We start from the raw sequence: 10836 nt of genomic DNA, 5'->3' as shown, positions 1-10836 counted from the left end.
TCAATGAGAGTAAAACTTTCCTACGCTTTATTTTATTAGATCTCTAAAAACTTCATCCATTTTCTCACAATGTTTTGTAATTTATAAAATTTTCCTGAATAAGGGATCGTCACAAAAGTTATTTTTTTAAGGCCACCCCATTAAAATAGCTGTTTTCAGTACATTCACATTTGGGTATTTTACACAAAATCTGGATTTATTTTTATGTACATGAAATCATTATCATCTGTCCCGCGTAACTAAATCCTCCACTTTTCCTGTCACCAATGTTCTTAACAAGAGAGAGAGGCTGGTCCATTATTTGCGTAGTCCAGCCAGCTTTTCTTCTGACAAACCTTTTTTCGTTTATTCTCTTAAAGGATTTTTTTTTAAAGTTAGTCTTACAAAATACAATTCCAAACCAACTCATGCAGTTATCGTCTTTTCACAGTATTGAGGAGTCATCCTTTTTGCCAGCCAGAGTGTTAATTGGCAAAAGTAAAAAATTCATTATTTTATTTTTTTTTTAGTAAATATTCACAACTATATCTTTTATAATAATATATTTTTTAATAATAATATCTTTTATATAGACATGCTTTAATAGATCTAATAAATGATTAACGCGGCCCTACCAATATGGGTATATTAATACTTAAATCTGGGTATTTTAAATTTCGAATGCGCATTTTAAAAAAACCGAACTTATCTATAGATCTCTTATATCTAGAATAATCTAGATCTACAACACCCAGACTTAGACTATGGTTCTAGATCTATTTAAAAGATATTTAAAAAAAAAAAACTCAACAGATCTAATAAAGTCATGATTTCCACTCTATTTTCTCTAGATCTAGACCATACATGAGGTCAATATGAATGTTTATAGATCTAGTCTACGTCTAGAACTCTAGATCTATCGATCATGACTATAGTCTATAGACTGTATAAGTGTATTATACTGTAACTGTATTACTAGTATTATTGTAGTGACGGTAATTATAGTCACTATAATCAATAGTGTATTTCCTGTAGATCTAGATTCTAGTACCTGTACTAATATTAGTAGATGTAGATCTATAATAATAATACTTTTTAATAGTAGAAAGTAGATTTATAATCTATCAATTCTATCTAATCTAGACCTCTAGATCTAAATCTAGACTTCACTTTCACATCACATGATTATTGATTCAGACAGTGAATGAAACAGATGCAGTGATTATATTATAGTTTATACTGACTTATAGCTCTACCAGTTGATTATCATCATCATCATCTCGAATAATAATCTAGACTAGTATGTCAATGTCTCTATTAAAATAATTAATATCATCAGCCATATCATTTTAAATATTAAAATAGTAGACATAGATTTCTATATTATAAATAGATAGATTAGATCTATAAAATATAATTTTACAAACTTTAGAAATGATTGATTTTATTTTTAATTGATCAGCCTTCTAGACTAGATCTAGCATCTCTAGCTAGACTCTAACCTGTAGTTTGTAGATCTTGGAATTGGATCGAAATTCACCTTCCTAAATTGTCTCTAAAGTCTGTAGCTGATTTGAGAGGCCCAACGAGGCAAGAGTCTATTACTATTAGTACTCTGTCTCTTGATCTATCTAGTAGGCCTACTTAGCTAGTGCATTAGCCTTAGCCATAGTGTAGTCAAATCTTGACAACTAGTCTTCTAGATCTAAGCTTCTAGAATAATTAGATCTAGATCCAGTTTAGATTTAGAATATAAAAGTATTTTACTAGCTAAAATACTAAATCTACTGATCTAAATTCTAGATAGATATACAATATATAGATCCAGTTTAGATTTGGAATATAAAAATATTTACTAGCTAAAATTCTAAATCTACTGATCTATACTTAATATTTTAGATATTATATGACATCTACAAAAATTATTATTAAGATATAATTATAGAATCTAGACTAGTTATTTATGTACATAAAATATATAAATAAAAGATAAAATTTATGCAGGCCTAGATCCCATAAATTTATAATTGATCCAGATCTATCAGTAAAAGTTACCTTCGATGGGAAGTTTTACCCAATCTAATCTATACAAGACAATTTATAATCCATGCCTCACCTACACCCCATACATTAAATAATAGTTCCCATTCCATGCCATGCCCAGACCCATGAGTTCATGAAATAATAAATGATGTGGTGTCAAGTTGGATCTATCCCCTGAAATTCAGCACTTTAATATAAAACTCTCATATCTAGTTAATTATTTGCTATGACACTGATCAACTTGGACTTGTGTGATACATATATGTTTCTTATCAGATTTAATGAATGAAGTTTTGGTGTATTTTAAGGCTACAAAAGTATCATCAGGTGCATTCTAACCATTGGTATTTTTCCTGGCAACATTTCTATTCTAGTCTGTGATAAATTATAAATTTAAAAAAATGTTTGTAATGTTTCAGTTATTAACAAGTAGAACCATGCCAACCAGTTCTGATGATGTACCAGAATGGCTCAAGGATCATACTTATACTATTTCTACTCTCTGGGCAGACATTAATAATATTGGCATCCATTCAATATTTATTGTAAGTACTATATAAAATTTTTATTTTAGTTATCTAAAAGATGTTTTATGAAGTGTGATTTTCATGGTCAAGCAACATCCAAATATCAGGGATGGAATTTAACATTTTTCTCTAGTTTTTTTTTTATAACACTCTTAAGCAAATTCATCTTTCATGAATGCCTAATATACTTGGCTGTTGTGCAGGCCATTCCTTTACAATAAACTGTTAGATGAAATTAGGCAAAATTATGTCTGATAATTTGTATGTTTGATACAACAATGTATTCAATTTAATAATATTATTTTTTAATTTTAATGTTTTCAAAAGAAATTAGCCATTATGCCTAATTGTATAATTACAGTTATGTTTGGAAATGCAAGAAAAAGGCATGCATTCCTGACAAGTCAATGATTGGTTGCACCTCTTAAAGGTAAGGTACTGCAATTTTTCCCTATGCACTTTTCTCATAAGCTGAAGTACTTGTATTTTTGAAAAACTAGTTTTCCATGAAAATGTAAATCATAATATATGTTATAGTTGCTTTTAGATGAGTGCAATGTCCATCAAATTAACTGAATATCTGCCTTCACCTTTAGTAATAATTCATAACTATTAAGGTCAGGGCCATGTCTACACATTAACACAGTAGCTCCTTTTAGGTACAGACTATTTTTAGAATAGCAAAATTATATAATTATACTTAATAACATATATACGTTTAGCATGGTCAACACATATGTCACACATATTTTTATTTTTTTTAAAATCCTTTTATTTATTTTTATAACTAGATAACTTTCTGTTATGAGAAAAGATGAGATTCTTGGACTCCTGCATAGCACCACCAGAAAGGAAAATCCCATCATGTTGCAAAATAAAAGTCTTGGACCAATTTTAATTTAAGATATATATATTATACTGTAAGCTCTATACATATTTATGTATATCCTGTCATTCAGCCAACAGGTTTGGATTTAGTATTTCTTTAAATCTGTTTGATATTGTACTTGAAAACTATTAATCTGAGCCCCATTAAAACAATAGGGAGTGCAGTGAATGAGTGGTAAAGCACTTGGCTTCTGAACTGAGGGTTCCTGGGTTCAATTAAGACTGGGATTTTCAATTTCAGAATTCAAAAGGCTAGGGATACATGGCAATAGTAAGGAATAAGTAAAGGCAGTTTGGGGATCCATGGCTGAATGGTTAAGTCATGGGTTTGAATCTCTGTGAAGACTCGGATTAAAAATTTTTAGATTTTTGGGTGCCCCTGAGTCCACCTAACTCTAATGGGTAGCTGACTTTTGTTTTGGAAAGTAAAGATGGTTGGTTGTTGTGCTGGCCACATGATGCACTGGCCAAAGAATCAAATGACCTTAACATCATCTGCCCTATAGATTGTGACGTCTGAAATGGGATATTTTTTCAAAAGGTGGTTGGTTGTTGTGCTGGGTACATGACACCCTCGCTAACCATGGGGCACAGAAACTGATAAACTTTATATCATCTGCCCCATAGATTGCAAGATATGTAAGGGAAATTTTACTTTTTTAAAATTAAAATAAGAATCTATCAAAAGTAAACATAAAATATGGTGCATTCTCCTTAAAACTAAAACCTGGTGCGAAGGTTTAAAATGTTGGCAAAAAAAAGCAACATCATATATTCTTAATTCCCTTTGCAAAACTTACTGAGAAGAACATGCATGTTGTTCCCTCATAAGTTTCTTGACAGAGGAAATCTTGTTTATATTAGATTTGAATTAAGCAAATTAAGAAAAAAATTATAATCATTATTTCAAATGGTTGTATCTAAACCTTATGAATTATTTTTCCGTTATAAGTATATTGAGATGAATGGATAATCATGAAATTGTTAAATAATTGCTGCTATCATTCCATTGACTAAAGAACCATAATTTTTTTTTTTTTTAAATTAATTTCAAAATGATTTTTTTCAAGCATAGAGTTCACATAGATCTTGAGTGAATTTTTTTTTTTTATTTGACTAATGCTTCAATTTTATTGTATCATATTAGTTGTTAATTTTTATTACCCAGAATATTTAAAAAATGAGTACACTATTTTCATGTAATAATGTAACTTGGTATTCACACAATGCTCAAAATACACCATAATCTTTAGGCCATACAGATTTGTATAAATTAACTTGTTTAAATACATTGTAAATGTATATTGTTTGGATAAGAATAAAGTTTTTCTGTAAACAATTATTGTTCAAGATTTGTTGATGCTCCTGCTTAATCAATTATATATACAGGTCATTAGTTTTAACACGTCTGATAATAAATGACAGTACAAGTTAGTGAATGAAAATTTGTCATTATTTCAGCTGCTTTAGTCCTACATCAATGTGAGGTACCAGTACTTTGATTTTGTCATATAACAATTTAAAGCAACATTTTGAAATGAATAGTCTGTAGAATTGACAGTAAATACATTTAAGTGATGGGCTGTGATCTGCTTGAATTGGGAGCTGATCATGTATTGAATTTGTGTTTTTGATCTTTACTTCAAGTAAATGTTAATGAGCAATTAATTTTTAATGAATAAATAATTTAAAAATAAATACAAAAGAACCATAAACATCTACTTTAGTTTAATAATTTTTTTTCATCAGAACAGAATTTCCAACTTTGCAGTCAGAACACAAAATCATAGTTTTAAAATATTAAGTAAATTAAGCTAAGCTGTGATCTCTTACAAACATTTGTATATAGACTAAACACAATTTAATTATTATTTTTCATCAAATTGCAGGAACTACTACATGTACTTATGCCTATTTGACAATAAAAAACCATAGTCAATGAAATAGTAATACTAGTAAATGAGATAAAAGTAAACTAAATATCATCAATGCTATTGAAGCCACACTTGTTGTTTTTTTTTATCTTGTTTGGTGGACTGCAATTAAAGTTGCTATTAATTTCACTGATCGTCTTAGCTGAAATGCCAGTGTCGTCTCTTTGAATCCTAAGTTTATTTTCTTGGTAACTGGAAGTCCAGATATTTGGAGTTTCATTTTAAGCACCTATACTTTCCGAAATGGCATTCCGATAGGCTAAACCATTTGCCTAACATGTCATATGCACGTAAAGAGGTACCACAGAAATGCTTAGGCGCCAACTTACTTTAACTGACATAGAATAAGAGAGCACCTGGTTGCATACAGCTTCAGAACGAGACAGCAGGAGGTCACTTACAAAGGTGTGGTATACAACAATGAAAATTAATTGCTGAGGGTAGATGGCAAAAAAAAAAAAAACTGAATCTACCACAGGTGGAAAATGGTTATGCCTGTGCTCAGTGTGGCATAATATGTAGGTCACAGCTGGGGCTGAGTAGCCTCTGGAAACAGCATTCCTCATAAGTCTTAGGAATCAAAGACAAGCCTATCATTTTTGTAGCATAGTTTGTAGCTTCTGTAAATGCATGAAATGCTGACACAAGTCCTCTGTGAGTTTGATGGATTATAAACATCTTACTTCTTTGCCTTATATTAAATGGTCCTTCTCTCTGTTCTTCTAGGTACTTGCATTTATCTAAATATCATTGATATATCGTAACATGTCATCAAAATAAAAGCTAGAATCTCTGCAACTCGTTTACAAGTCAGAAGTCATCAATAACACTTGCCATTTAAAAAATAACAATTTAGATTAGTCAAATCAGTGACTGATTATTGGATTCATTTAGGCCTATAAATTTTGTATTTGAATATATAATTATCCTTTACACTTTGTGACTTTACTAGTATACTTTGGAGTAGACTTGTTGAGCTAAAGTCGGAAGTACACATTGAGTTTTACTGTGATCTACTAGATTACTAGATCTAGATGTAGATCTATATATATTATATTATATAATATAGAAGTAGAGAGAGTATCTCATCAATAGTATCTGTCATATCGTGATCAGTAGGCGGCTGCAGGTTTATAGATCTATTCCATGACAAAAACCCTGGCTAGATTTAGATCTACTGGTCTAGACATCTAGATCTAACTAGAATTAAACTAGAAAACTGAATTAGAGAAGTAGCTTTCTGGATCTAGAACCAGAATCTGTATTATTAATATTAGATCTAGTTGCGTCGAACGCTTAATTTTTGGTTGTTGTTTTTAATAAATGCACATAAAATACATTGTATTTTGGCAATAAAAATACCCAGTTTGTAGTCCAGTAATTCTAATAATTAATTAATGAATGACTATCAGTATTTGTTTTAGATCTATCAGATTCATATGACTGTGACTTATTATTTATACTTATTTTGTATCATTCGTCCAAGAAAATCTAGCTATAGATCTATTTCATTTTAGATTAGGCTATAGTTGTTTTGTTTTTTTTGTCATTTTATTTAGGCTACAATATTACCGAGATGAACTTTTTCTTTGTTTCCCACGAGACGTGTATGCCTATAGCCTAGTCCTTTCGATAATAATAATTAAAAAAACGATTAGAAATGCGTAGCTTGGAGTGTCAAAACTGTATTAGGCCTCCTATTTTTATTTTTATTTCGTGCAATTTAGTATATCGTAACAAATACGCATTTAGAGGAACGGTAGACAGGTCTTCATCCAGATTTAGTGTAAATAAACCAAACACAGAAACACTGAAAGATTGTATTTTCGGAATTTAGATTCTATTTTTTTGAAAAAATGTGGCATTTTATAGGGTGGTCGAAAAAAATAACTTTTGTGACGATCTCTTATTCGGGAAAATTTTATCTATTATATCAGATAGTCAGAAAATGGATGAAGTTTTTACACATCTAATCAAATAGAGCGTACGAAAGTTTTACACCCATTGCAAGGGACTGACGGAGTAAATCTCTTCTTTGGCATCATCATGGATTTCTCCACATTGCACCATGCGCAAAAATGATGCGCGACGGCACTTCGACTCTCTTTGGCTTTGTAAAAAACTCGAAGCTGGTGTTCCATTAGTATAGTTCCATGGAATAACTATTGGATCTGTTATACCCGATTCTGTAAATTTAGCTTCAATGTTAATTAGCGTAACCTTAAAATACTCGCCATTTAAATCTATTATTAGTAAAGGTAACAAGATACCTGGAAATCGCTGTATATCATACAGTTTTATTCGTGGCAACAAAGAGAGAAATATTCTTAGTTCTTGCTGCAAGCACATGTCTGATCTCTTTTAAAAGGAAAATAAATCGGCAACAAATCTATTAAAGTTTTGCATTTTAAAATGTAAAACTAACTTAAAAAACAACAACTTTGATCTCTTTGGAAAAAAATAGTTAAAAATGTCAACAAAGTCAACGTACTGATAGACCTAGATCTAGGTTTAGTCTTTGTTATAAATTTAATCCATAAATGTTGAATAAGAATTCCCCCCCATCCCCCCTTAGCTACGCCACTGTGTGTGACAAAAAAAAAGTGAGTATAGTTCTACGCCCATTACTTAACAGTAAATAAATCTGACATTTATTTCCTACAACTGCATTTTTCTAACCTTCTAAGTAGACATAGTCAGAAACCAGTGCATCTAAACTAAATTCTACTGCAAATACTGATTATATCTGCAAAAAAGGGCAGCAAAAGATTACGATTACTAAGAAAACTGTCCTCGTTTAATGTTAGCGAAAAGGCCTTGGCTATGTTTTATCACGCGCACTTCTGCAATATTTTAAGTTTCAATATCACTGCCTGGTATGGCAATCTGAGCATTAAAAATAAAAATAAACTTTATAGAATCCTAAATGCTGCTGGTAAAATCATTGGCAAGAAACAAACCCCATTTGGGCTGTTGTTTGAGGCAAACATCTATAAAAAAGCTAACAAGATCCTCGAAATAAAGAATCACCCTTTGTGTCAGGATTTTGTGATTTTACCATCATAAAGGAGATACAAGACACCGATAGCAAAGACAGAGAGAGAGAGACAAGAGAAATGGAAAGTTCATCGTGACCTACAGCCAAGCATCAATGTCTATATGATTATTAAATTTTAATTCTAGAATCACATGATTTAAACTTTATAATAGTATTTTAATTAATAACTTCTTTTTTTTTTTCAATATTATACTGTCGTATTATATGTAACTATAGTTGTTAATTAAATATTTATTTTTCGTATGCAAATTTGTGTCCAGAGATCATGATTTATATCATTATTGAATATTGTGGTCTTTAATCCATAGTCATCTGTGATGTGTGTATTTTATTAGTTAAATTACATCAGTAAGAATCATCCTAGACGTATAGCCATCAAGAGCTGATATCAAGTTCTTGACAGGTCAGATGAGACTAGAAGAATGGTGGCATCATGACAACATGACATTTTTTTTCTATGCACATGAAATCTGTCAAGTATTTGAGAAACAATAACATTGATAATTATAAAGTAAAATATTGTTACGTATTTCAGAATCTTCTGGCTAAATGTATTAGTAGGCACACAAATAAAAACACTGTAAAGAACTTGACGACTAAACTTTCAGCTTCATATAACTTTATTGTCTATTAACTCTAACAATTTGTTACTGTAACATGTAGAAAAGCGTAGAAGACTGTACAATATCTGTCAGTTTACAGTTAGCTATACTTCGTTGCAATTCATCTCTTTACTTCGTTGCAATTCATTTCTCAACTTGCATCGAGCCGCATTCCACAGAACAGACCAACGACACACTTCTCAGTGTCGCTCCAGGTCTCCCAAAGCTGAACCAAGTCGTACTCAAGTCTACCGAATCAGAGCCGTACACGTCTTACATCGACTGTAACGGCTCAAGTCCACTGTAGTTCGCTGTATAGACTTTAACGACAGTAGTCCACTCCAGTTAACTCTACCCTAGTTAACTTGCATCGAGTCGTACACATCTCTCTTCTACTGTCTCGCACAGTAGACACCAGTACCGACGACTCACTCACGACTGACTTTCACATTAACTTTCTGGCTTATATAGAGTCCCTAATCGCTTCTCCAAAGTTGCACAAACACTGCTTGTATCTTCTAGAATAACACGTGAGGAAACGTCACATCCTGTCTTTATTTATACATGTAGATTCCAGAGAACACTCGCTGCAGTGTCATCAAGTCGGGGTCACACGTAGTGACCTCTATCTGTCACTGTTCATTAGTAACTGTCCCCCTACTTAGATCTGTTCGTCCCCTGGAACAACACGTGAGGACACGTCACATCCTGTCTTTGTTTGTACATGTAGATTCCAGAGAACACTCGCTGCTGTGTCATCTCGCCGGGGTCATACGTTGATCTCTACCTATCACTGTTCATTTGTAACAATATGTTGATTTTGAAAGTTTTCTCTGCATCTTAAATTTTCTCTTCGCGGTTGTTAGTGGTAGGCTTGTTAAATTGCTTTTCCGCACCTCACCTCCTCTTTTTACACCCTCAAATTATTTTTCAATTAACTTGCTTTGTTACAAGTATCAAAAAGATATCTTAAGGTTTACTTTATGCAGAAAAAAAATTGAAACAGATTGAGTTTTGAAAAAGTTGAATAGGCCTAATTAGCAGCTATGTCCCCAAATTTTAATTCTTAACCACCAGGGTTATAAATATAGATCTAGAATCTAGACCATTGACTCCCCCTCTTTTTTCTGTGCAATGCATCCATATTTTCTCAGCCAAATTCTCCCCCATCCCTGATACCTGTAATATTATCAATGGTTTAATTAACATACAGGGACAAAAAAAGAATGAAACGATCTGGCCACAACAGTCTTCAGAAACGCATGACTTATTAGGGCTAGCAACCAGTACAATTAACCTGATGAAAGCAGTTCATTACATTAAAGCAATCCCATCCGTTAGCAAATAGGCTTAATAAAAGTGCAATTATCTTTTCCACTTTGGTCTCATCCCAAGTGTGGGGTCCAACCTGTTCTGAGTCATGGGCCCGAATGCAACAAACCCCATGGTCACTACGCCACAGACTGAGGGCTCCCAATGGTCGTGGGCCCGGGTTCATTGAATCCCTTCGCGCCACTGTGACGAGATTGAAACATGAAATGCGTAGATCTAATTGTCTTCTCTTTTTGAAGTAACGTCTGTAATCTATAAGATAAGAAGAATATATACCACCTTACATATTTGGGTATCAAGATGATAAGATCTAAAATCTTTTTGTCCGATACCCCCAAATTGTGAAAGCAGCTATAGTTTTGTGTAAGGCATACTCTGTTAGTCTGGATGTCACGTTTAGATCTCTAAGCTAAAAGCGCTTTTAAAATTCGACGTTACCATATTTTTATGAGTGCTAGAAAAATAGATTACTT

At 32.1% G+C, this 10836-nt stretch overlaps 1 long non-coding RNA gene across 1 annotated transcript; it reads left to right on the top strand.

Moving 5' to 3' along the window:
- The first annotated feature begins 1286 nt into the window (after window positions 1–1286).
- LOC129924576 (uncharacterized) lies at window positions 1287–5143 on the top strand. Its single transcript, XR_008776558.1, has 3 exons — window positions 1287–2567; window positions 2911–2979; window positions 3341–5143. It is a non-coding gene; the product is annotated as an uncharacterized LOC129924576 (long non-coding RNA).
- Window positions 5144–10836: the final 5693 nt, after the last annotated feature.

This window comes from Biomphalaria glabrata, chromosome 1 (assembly GCF_947242115.1).
Source record: "Biomphalaria glabrata chromosome 1, xgBioGlab47.1, whole genome shotgun sequence".
Taxonomy (NCBI): domain Eukaryota; kingdom Metazoa; phylum Mollusca; class Gastropoda; family Planorbidae; genus Biomphalaria; species Biomphalaria glabrata.
Note: the sequence above shows the minus strand (reverse complement) of the source record. Positions and strands in the feature narration are given on the sequence as shown.